General features: G+C 43.2%; 1 long non-coding RNA gene across 2 annotated transcripts in view; it reads left to right on the top strand.

Moving 5' to 3' along the window:
• Positions 1-706: 706 nt before the first annotated feature.
• Positions 707-9,269, top strand: part of LOC131491868 (uncharacterized) — a 31,359-nt gene continuing 22,796 nt past the window's right edge. Inside the window, exons 1-3 of one of the 2 annotated variants that reach the window (XR_009251694.1) lie at positions 707-1,107; positions 2,429-2,531; positions 6,500-6,643. This is a non-coding gene — a long non-coding RNA (uncharacterized LOC131491868). Of the gene's footprint in view, positions 1,214-2,428; positions 2,532-6,499; positions 6,644-9,269 lie in introns of both variants that reach the window. The other variant, XR_009251693.1, reaches the window with a different exon arrangement.

Raw genomic sequence — 9,269 nt, 5'->3', positions numbered from 1 at the left:
AAAGGATGACAAAAGCTTACTAATGAAAGCATGGCCAACACTGGTAACTTCTGCACTGGGTTCAAATCAGAGTCCGTTGAGTTTTACAACTTGAAAGCCACTGGTAACATTTTCCAGAATCGTTTCACTGGAACACTAGAGGCAAGAGACAGATGGTAGTAAGATGAAGACAGAATCAGTGTAGACTATTAAGGAGCTTAACTGTGAAGGGAAGGGCTATGGTTTTATGTTTTAAGATAAAAGCGAATTGAGCACATTTTAGGCTAAGAAGGAGCTAGCAGAAAAGGGTTGCCATGGTTAGAAAGTAAAGTAAACAGATGATTTTAAAAAACCATAACCTAATCAGAGCCCAGGTGGAAAGTTTAACCTCAAAATGCTGTAAGCAGAGATACGGCTTCTCTGAGAGAGGAGAAAAAAAAAAAAAAAAAAAAAAAAAAAAAAAATATATATATATATATATATATATGTGGCTGCATATAAATGTTTATGTTGGGAAGTCCAGGTGGTGTCTATTGGACGGCTTTTATTTTATCTATGAAGTGGATATGCAAGAAAAACGGAAGGAAGCAGAGCTTGGGTGCTAACCCTAAAAATAAAACTGCCAGTTATTTTACCAGCAAAAACAGGTTTATTTGGAATAGCAGATAACTGCAATCTGGGACAAGCAACCTGTGGCAAAACCGCAGACAAATCCAGAGGGCAAAGGTAAGGAACGGACTGCTCTTTTACGGAGGAAAAGGGGGGAGCAGGGAGGGCTGTTCTAGGCAAAAAGTCCATTGGAATAAACTGGGAGTTCCAAGTATAGGGGCCTTTCCTTGGCTGAGCTGTGACAGAATCCCATTGGCTGGGCTGTTGCGGGTGCGGAAGGAAAAACCTTCTTCCCCCTGCTGGGATAGTAAAGTTCGCAAGCTACCCCTCTTCCCATTGGGTCTGCAATTAACCAAGGGTGGCCGGGCGTGAGAGTTCCCCGCCCCCTGCTGGCTCCTGACTCTGTTTTAAACCAGCTTTCCTTTTATTAATTTTCTTAGGGGTCAATGAGAGAGAGGCCTTGGCGAGAGGGGTGTAATTCTCTACCTGCTAAACGGAAGAGGAGCTGACCACCACCAGGTTAAGAAAAAATACACATATATTACAAGATGGGTGCAGTCACGATTGAAGAGTTTACATCCAAAGTGGTTCTGATCGGCTGATTGTTTCTCCTTCTGCTGCCCAGGTGCGGAAGCAAACAGGCAAAAGCAGGTGTGGCTCCTTGGGTGTGCGGGGCAGGTACAGACAATAGCAGAGGAGAGCCTGAGCTGGCAGGTAAGAGTGTCGTCAGAGTGATAGTGCAGAAAGCCACAGATTAGATAAGAAAGGAAATGTGGCCCGGACGGGGAGATAGAGGGATTCAGATATTTCAGAGTTCCTCCGAGGTTGAGGGTTAAAGGTCATAGAAGTAGAAGAGCAAGGGTGCCTGGGTGGCTCGGTTGGTTGAGCATCCGACTCTTGATTTTTCGGCTCCGGTCATGATCTCCCTGTTCGTGGGTTAGAGCCTTGCATCAGTGTGAAGCCTGCTTGGGATTCTCTCTCTTCCCATCTTTCTCGGGCCCTCCCGCGCGCGCGCTCTCTCTCTCTCTCTCACAAAATAAATAAATAAACTTAAAAAAAAAAAAAAGGAAGTAAAAGAACAAGAGCTAGAAGGATAAGGGTTTGTGGACTCAGTGTGGGCTTTTAGAGTTTTAGATTTTTGAGGTAGAGTTAGGTCCATCCAAGACGTGACCATTAAAAAACAATAACCTTTGGGGCGCCTGGGTGGCGCAGTCGGTTAAGCGTCCGACTTCAGCCAGGTCACGATCTCACGGTCCGTGAGTTCGAGCCCCGCATCAGGCTCTGGGCTGATGGCTCGGAGCCTGGAGCCTGCTTCCGATTCTGTGTCTCCCTCTCTTTCTGCCCCTCCCCCGTTCATGCTCTGTCTCTCTCTGTCCCAAAAATAAATAAAAAACGTTGAAAAAAAATTAAAAAAAAAAAAAAAAAAAAAAACAATAACCTTTGATATGAGGTGCAGAGGACAAAAACCATTTAGAGAAACGGCTCAGAAGCCGGAGTTTCTGAAATACCTACCGGTCCTGGCCTTGTTTCCTTTCTTATCTAATCTGTGGCCTGATGGACTATCACTTTAATGACTCTCTCACCAGGCAGCTTCAGGCTCTCGTACCATTTTGTACCTGCCCTGCACTCCCAAGGAGCCAAACTAGCATTCGGGGGCACTTGGCTTGTTCAGTCAGTATGTGGTTCTTGATCTCGAGGTCGTGAGTTCGAGCCCCACGATGGGCATAGAATTTACTTTAAAAAAAAAAAAAAAGAGATTAAATTAAATTAAAGGAAAAGTATTGCACTCAGCAAGAACTAGTCTTAGAGATCATCACACGTTCCCATCTGTTACCCACAGGTGGTAGACATGACCCACAATCAGGATTCTCTAAGGCGATGGAGATAAAAGGAAAATCTGCCCTCTCCGAGGATAATCATGTAAATGAAGAGTTATATCAGAGGTAGGCAATGAGAGATTCCCAGGCCAGTAAAAGGGAACCGTACCTTGAAGCATCTTTGTTAACACTCCTCAAGAAAGAGGATCTGTCAGGTTGTAGTTGGGTTGGGAATTGAAGCATGAACAAGAATCAGAGACACCGACTCTGATTTGGTAACTCTAGCACAGAGCCAGGCCAGGGGGCACCTGGCCCACGAACCAAGATAACCTGACACAGCCAGACTCCTGCTATAGATCATACCTACGTGACATCAGCCATTCAAGTCGTCCAACTGATTCCCTTTGTGCCACTTCTGTGCTCACCAAGTAATCCTACTGGGATCTGGCTTCCCACATAGATTTTGCAAATAGGACAAAAATGTACCGGGGCGCCTGGGTGGCTCAGTCGGTTAAACATCTGACTTCGGCTCGGGTCACGCTCTCACGGTTGGTGAGTTTGAGCCCCGTGTCAGGCTCCATGCTGACAGCTCCTCCCCCTCTTGTGCTCTCTTTCTCTCACATTTAAAAGAAAAAATGTATCGGTTAGGGACACAACTATTTGGTCATGATAATTACAGATCTACTTAATATATGAACAATTAATTCATTAATTAACAAACAGGCATTTTAGGTTTATATATATGGTTTTGGTCAAAGAGAGTCAGGCTCCCAGACCCAAACACCTTGGGATGCCCTAACAATAGAAGTTTAGAGCCTAAAAAGCTAAGTATCATCCCCTGGAAAGTGGCATAAAACACCGGCACCACGTGAAGTAAGATTAGGGTGACAACAGTCCTCCTCTGGATAACGCTTCTCTGGTTCCATGTCTCTCCTGTAAATCCATCCCAGATTTCTGCATGCCACCTAAACAGAAAAAGCACTCAGCTTCTCTTTCTCTCTAACCAGAGAGTACAGACCAAAGTTAAACTAAGGAAGTTGGGCTGATTGTTGGGCTGATTGGTTCTGTGGCGGCATATAAATGTATAAATACATCTGCAAGTCGGTGTGGCACTCGCACAGGATACAGGGCAAAGAAATGGGAAGGAAAAGACTCTCGGGTCCTAAAATAAGGAAATGAACAGGTTCGTTGCCATCCCAGTAGGGCAAGGTTAATGATTTGGTAACCAGGCCAGAGCTAGGTAGGCCTGCGTGCAGCTGAACTCTCAGTTGGGCTCCACCCTGTGACCTATGCTGTGCAAACAAGCCTTTCTAGAGCTGTAACTATCGCTCCTACGGCTGAAACTAAGGGCGCATTGTATCGAATAGCGTGCCCCGGTATCCCAGAATAAAGTAAATCTATCTTCCACTCCCCTTTGAAATAGATTTGTTGGGGCTGTTCCTCCTCTCCCCCCTGGAAGCAGGCTCTGTGGCTTTTCTAATTATTCTCAGAAAATGCAAGGTCCCCTGGCCCGTTTGGAACCTATCAATTTCACGTCGCAGTTCAGGCTTTGAACTTCACATTGAGCTGGAGCCTCTCCTCCCATCGCTCCAGCTCTGGCTCATGGCCAGACCGCAGCAGCTTCCCTTTTTCTCCCACTTTGGGCTTGACTAGTCCACCCCTAACTCACTACCTGTGTTTCTAATGTTTCCAGAAAAATTTTTAGGGAGCAGGGAAATTATTACCTGCGTTATTAGGCTTAACTAACACTCTTTGGAACTGCCAGTGAAAACTTTACCTTCCTCTAGCGGGCGCTTTTACGAGTTCTGTGAGACCTCTGACCAGTCAAGGTCCTACGGAAAAGAGCATTTGCCCTAGATGGTTCAAGCAGACGCCAAGAAAGGGGCTGATGATAAGAGGTGTGCGGAGTGCTAATGGAAGAGATGATGTCACACTGGAAAGCCGTTTCCGCTCCGGACGTGAGAGGACAAGGAAAGAGTATAGCACGAGAACCCAGAGAGAGCTGAGGTTATAAAAAAGGAACCGCTTGGACGTAGCGTAGTCCTGGGAGGGTGCAAGCACTGCCAATGGCACAATGCCAGTGCAGGGAGGCAGCAGGGGAGAAATGCCTAGAACGTCCTCTCTGTTTTGCTGCTAGTATGTCAGCCTGGCCAAACCCAACTGGTAGTGAGCCAGCAATAGAGCTCAAGTCATAGAGCTCTCAAGAGGATAGCCTCCTGGGAAGGATGAAGGATCTAGGTGAACAAGCAGAAAAACCAGTACACCCCCATCACGGGGGATGTCTCACCTCCACGTCCCCTGATGAAGGCAAGTGCATCCCTGTTATGACAAGTTGCTGACTCTTTCCTAACCCTCTAGGAATTACTCCTGCAATGCTATCCCTCTGCTATGTAGAGAACTACAGAAAATATTCACACATCCTGTTACATATAACATTTACTATTCACTGAGCTACTTGGAACGAGGCATTGTGCTAAGATGCCCTGCGTGCGTTCTCTTTAAACCTCATAATAGCCCATGGAAGCAGATGGTGTTTAACCAGAAAGAGTGATTGAGAGGAGAGAGAGAGAGGCTGACCCAGAGTGGTCAAATGACTCACTCAAGCCTCAAAGGTGTCTTTCTCTACCAAGTGTTCTCTAGAAACAGCAAAAAGAACACGTCTTTATTATCATTTGTTTTTGCTCTTTATCCCTCTGCCTCGTCCTTGAAGTTGGCATCAGTATATTTACTTGGACATTGCAAACAGCTGACCTTGGCTCTGAGCGCTGAGATTCCCCCTGGGGATTGCTTTGCGTCAAGCTGGTTAAAGAAACCAAATCCCATGTGCCCTCCTTAATTAGCTGGCTCATGCTTTAGCTCATTGGGTGTTTTATTTGGAGTTCTTTAAGGAACAACTGTCCTTCTCCCCTGAGTAAGGGTTCTTTTGTGTATTAAGACATGATTTTTTCAAGGGCATCTCCCAAGGGGTGTGAACAACATATGGTATTCACATATGGAGAATTCAGCTTTCCAAAGAGATTGGTTTTCATCACCAACCATCCTCTTACTTGATCAGATCGTTAGGGGAGCTGAACGTGGGCCCTATTCATTCAGCTAGAGGAACACTCAGAGACCAGCCCAGACTGAACACAGCCTGTATTCCACTTAGAATAATGCTCCCCTGGGCTATTCCCAGTGTGGAATGAATCTTCACTGGCAACCCTCTTCCAATGTCTTAATTTCACCAAGACATGCTCTGAAGGAGCAAAGCAGCCTTACCTGGATTGCCAGGTATGAATAAGTAACAGGCCTATTGTAGTGGTTAAATCAGCTAATTGGCTCCTAGGACCCTCTATCGAAAGTCTCTTTAATAAGCCTTACAGTTTCGCTCTGAGCATTATTAAACACAAATTAAAGCTTTTCTTCCTTCCTTCCTTCCTTCCTTCCTTCCTTCCTTCCTTCCTTCCTTCCTTCCTTCCTTCCTTCCTTCCTCTCTTTCTTTCTCTCTCTTTCTTTGTTTCTTTCCTTTTCTTTCTTTTGTTTTTAGAAAATCTGTAGTGCTTTATTTGATTTAGTAAGTAAATAGGGCACCTGGCTGGCTCAGCATGAGACTCTTGATCTCAAGGTTGCGAGTTCAAGCCCCATTTTGGGCATGGAGCCTACTTAGGGAAAAAAAAAAAAAGGAAATAGAATTACTTCCTTCTGTAAAGGCGGTATTTTTTCCTACAAATTAGTTTTACTAAGATGTAATCTTCATGCAATAGAATTCACCCATTTTAAGTGTATAGTTTGATAAGTTTTGACAAACGTAGACAGTTCTGTAATCAGGACCCCAAACGAGACAGAGAACATTCATCCCCTGGTGCCAGTTTGCAGTCACTCCCCGCCCCGACCCCAAGCCCAGGCAACCACTGACCTGTTTTTTTCAACAGAGGCTTTAGACGTAGAAATTCTTTTTTCACTTAACAGCTAATTTCGTTAAGATTCATCAGTGTCTTTGCCTGTATTGGCGGTCTGCTCCTCCTTACTGGTGAGTAGTATTCCATTACATGGAATGGACCGGGGTTTTGTGATTTTTTTTTTTTAATATCACAATTTGTTTGCCCATTCATCAGGTGGTGGACATTTGGATTATTTCCAGTTTGGGGCTATTGTGAATAAAGCTACCATGAACATCTGAGTATAAATCTTTGAGCAGACAGATATTTTCATCACATCTCTTGGGTAAATATCTAGCATTGAGATCGTTGGGATGTATGGTAAGTGCATTTTAACCTTTTTTTTTATTTTTTTATTTTTATTTATTTTTTCATGTTTATTTTTACTTTTGAGAGAGAGGGGCACAGAGAATCCGAAGCAGGCTTGGCACTCAGCATGGGGCCTGCCATGGGGCTCAAATTCACGAACTGTGAGATCATGACCTGAGCCGAAGTCAGATGCTCAGCCAAGTGAGCCGTCCCGGGGCCCCTAACTTTATCTTTTAAAAAGTCCAGCTGTTTTTCAGAGTAGCAAGTGCTTCACATCGTTGCCAAAATTAGTATTGTCCTTCGTTGAATTTTATCATTCTAGTGGTCTGTAGTGTCATCATGTTATGGTTTTAATTTGTGTTTCCCTAGTGAAGAATTATGTTGAGCATCTTCCCACGTGCTTATTTGCCACTTTTTTCATGGCGAAATGTCTGTTCTAACCTTTCTCCCACTTTTAATTGCACTGCTTAGTTTACTATTGAATTGTAAAATATACATTTTAAATACAAGTTTTTTTACAAGATGAATTTGGCAAATATTTTCCCTATGTGTGACTTGTTGTTGATTTTCTTAACAGTGTCTTTGGAAGAGCAAAAGCTTTTCATTTTGATGAAATCCAGTTTATTAATTTTTCTTTCTATGGTTAACGCTTTTGTGTCCTGCCTAAGAAAACATTGCCTAACCGAACACTGCAAAGATTTCCTCCCTTGTTTTCACCTAGCAATTTTATAATTTTAAAACATTTTTATGTTTATATCTATGATGCATTTCAGGTTAATTTTTATCAATGGCGTGAGGTAAAGGTCAAGTTCTTTTTTTATAAGTATATATTTTCAAGTTCATCCAGCACCCTTTAAGACTATCCTTTCTTGCATTGAACCTTGGCACTTGTTTTGAAGATCAACGACCATATACGTGTAGGTCTATTTTTTTTTAATGTTTTTTTATTTATTTTTGAGACAGAGAGAGACAGAGCATGAGCAGGGGAGGGGCAGAGAGAGAGGGAGACACAGAATCCGAAGCAGGCTCCAGGCTCTGAGCTGTCAGCACAGAGCCTGACGCAGGGCTCGAACTCACAGACTGTGAGATCATGACCTGAGCTGAAGTCGGATGCTCAACCTACTGAGCCACCCAGTCGCCCCTGTGTAGGTCTATTTCTGCACTTGATCATCTATTCAACTGTTATCATTATGCAAATATTACACTGTATTGATTACTACAGGTGTATTATAGGTGTATTACTGCAGGTGTATTATAATATATAGGTGTATATATTCCTTAAAATCAAGAAGTGCCCGTCCTCCAACTTTGTTCTTCTTTTTCAAGTTCATGTTGCCTATTGTCAGTCCTTTACATTTACACATAAATTTGAGAATCATCTGATTATTTTCTACAAAAAAGTTGCTGGGATTTTGATCAGGATTCCATTCAATCTACAGATAATTTGAGGGATAGTGGAATTTAACATTTTAAGAATATCGAATCTGCCGATCCCTGAATAGGTATACATCTCCTAAGTAGGTCTTCTATTTTTTTTTAAGTTTATTTATTTTGAGAGAGAGAGAGCTCATGCATGTGAATGGGAGAGAGGCAAAGAGAACAAGAGAGAACCCCAAGCAGGCTCTACACCATCAGCGCAGAGCCCAATGCAGGACTTGAACTCATGAACCATGAGATCATGACCTGAGCCAAAATCAAGAGTCGAGCACTCAACCGACTGAGCCACCCAGGTGCCCCCTAAGTAGGTCTTCTTTAATTGTTTTATAGTTTTCAGTGGATGGGTCTTATTCTATTAAATTCATTCATAAGTATTTCATTTTTTTTTTTCAACTTTTTTTTTATTTATTTATTTTTGGGACAGAGAGAGACAGAGCATGAACGGGGGAGGGGCAGAGAGAGAGGGAGACACAGAATCGGAAGCAGGCTCCAGGCTCCGAGCCATCAGCCCAGAGCCCGACGCGGGGCTCGAACTCACGGACCGTGAGATCGTGACCTGGCTGAAGTCGGACGCTTAACCGACTGCGCCACCCAGGCGCCCCAGTATTTCATATTTTTGATGATACTTTAAATCATTGATTTAATTTTAACTTCCAATTTTCTTTGCTAAAATGTGGAAATATAGTTTATTTTTTATTATTCATCTTGTGTCCTAAAATCTTGCCGGTTCACTTATTAGTTCCAGTAGCTTTTTCATAGATTCCTTAGAATTTCCTATATAGAAAGTCATGTTGTTTGTGGCATTTTTACCACTTATTTGCCAACGTTTATACTACCTGTATTCCTTTTTTCTTGGTTTATTGAACTAAGTAGGACATCCAGTATAATACTGAAAAAAAGTAGTAGGAGTGGACATCTGTCTTAGTCAATTTACTTGACTTTACCAGAAATTTACTTCTCACAGTTCTGGAGGCTGAAAGTCTGGGTTCACGGTTTCAGCACGGTTGAGTTCCGGTGAGAACTTGCTTTTGGGTTGCAGATAGCTGACTTCTTGTATCCTCACGTGGTGGAAAAAAAAAGAGGAAGCAAGATCTCATGACTCTTATAAGGACATTAGTCCCATGCATGAGAGCTCCACCCTCAGGGCCTCATCTGTTCCTAATTACCTCCCAAAGACATCACCTCTAAATACCATCACGTT

Source organism: Neofelis nebulosa, chromosome 12 (genome assembly GCF_028018385.1).
Source record: "Neofelis nebulosa isolate mNeoNeb1 chromosome 12, mNeoNeb1.pri, whole genome shotgun sequence".
Classification (NCBI taxonomy): domain Eukaryota; kingdom Metazoa; phylum Chordata; class Mammalia; order Carnivora; family Felidae; genus Neofelis; species Neofelis nebulosa.
Note: the sequence above shows the minus strand (reverse complement) of the source record. Positions and strands in the feature narration are given on the sequence as shown.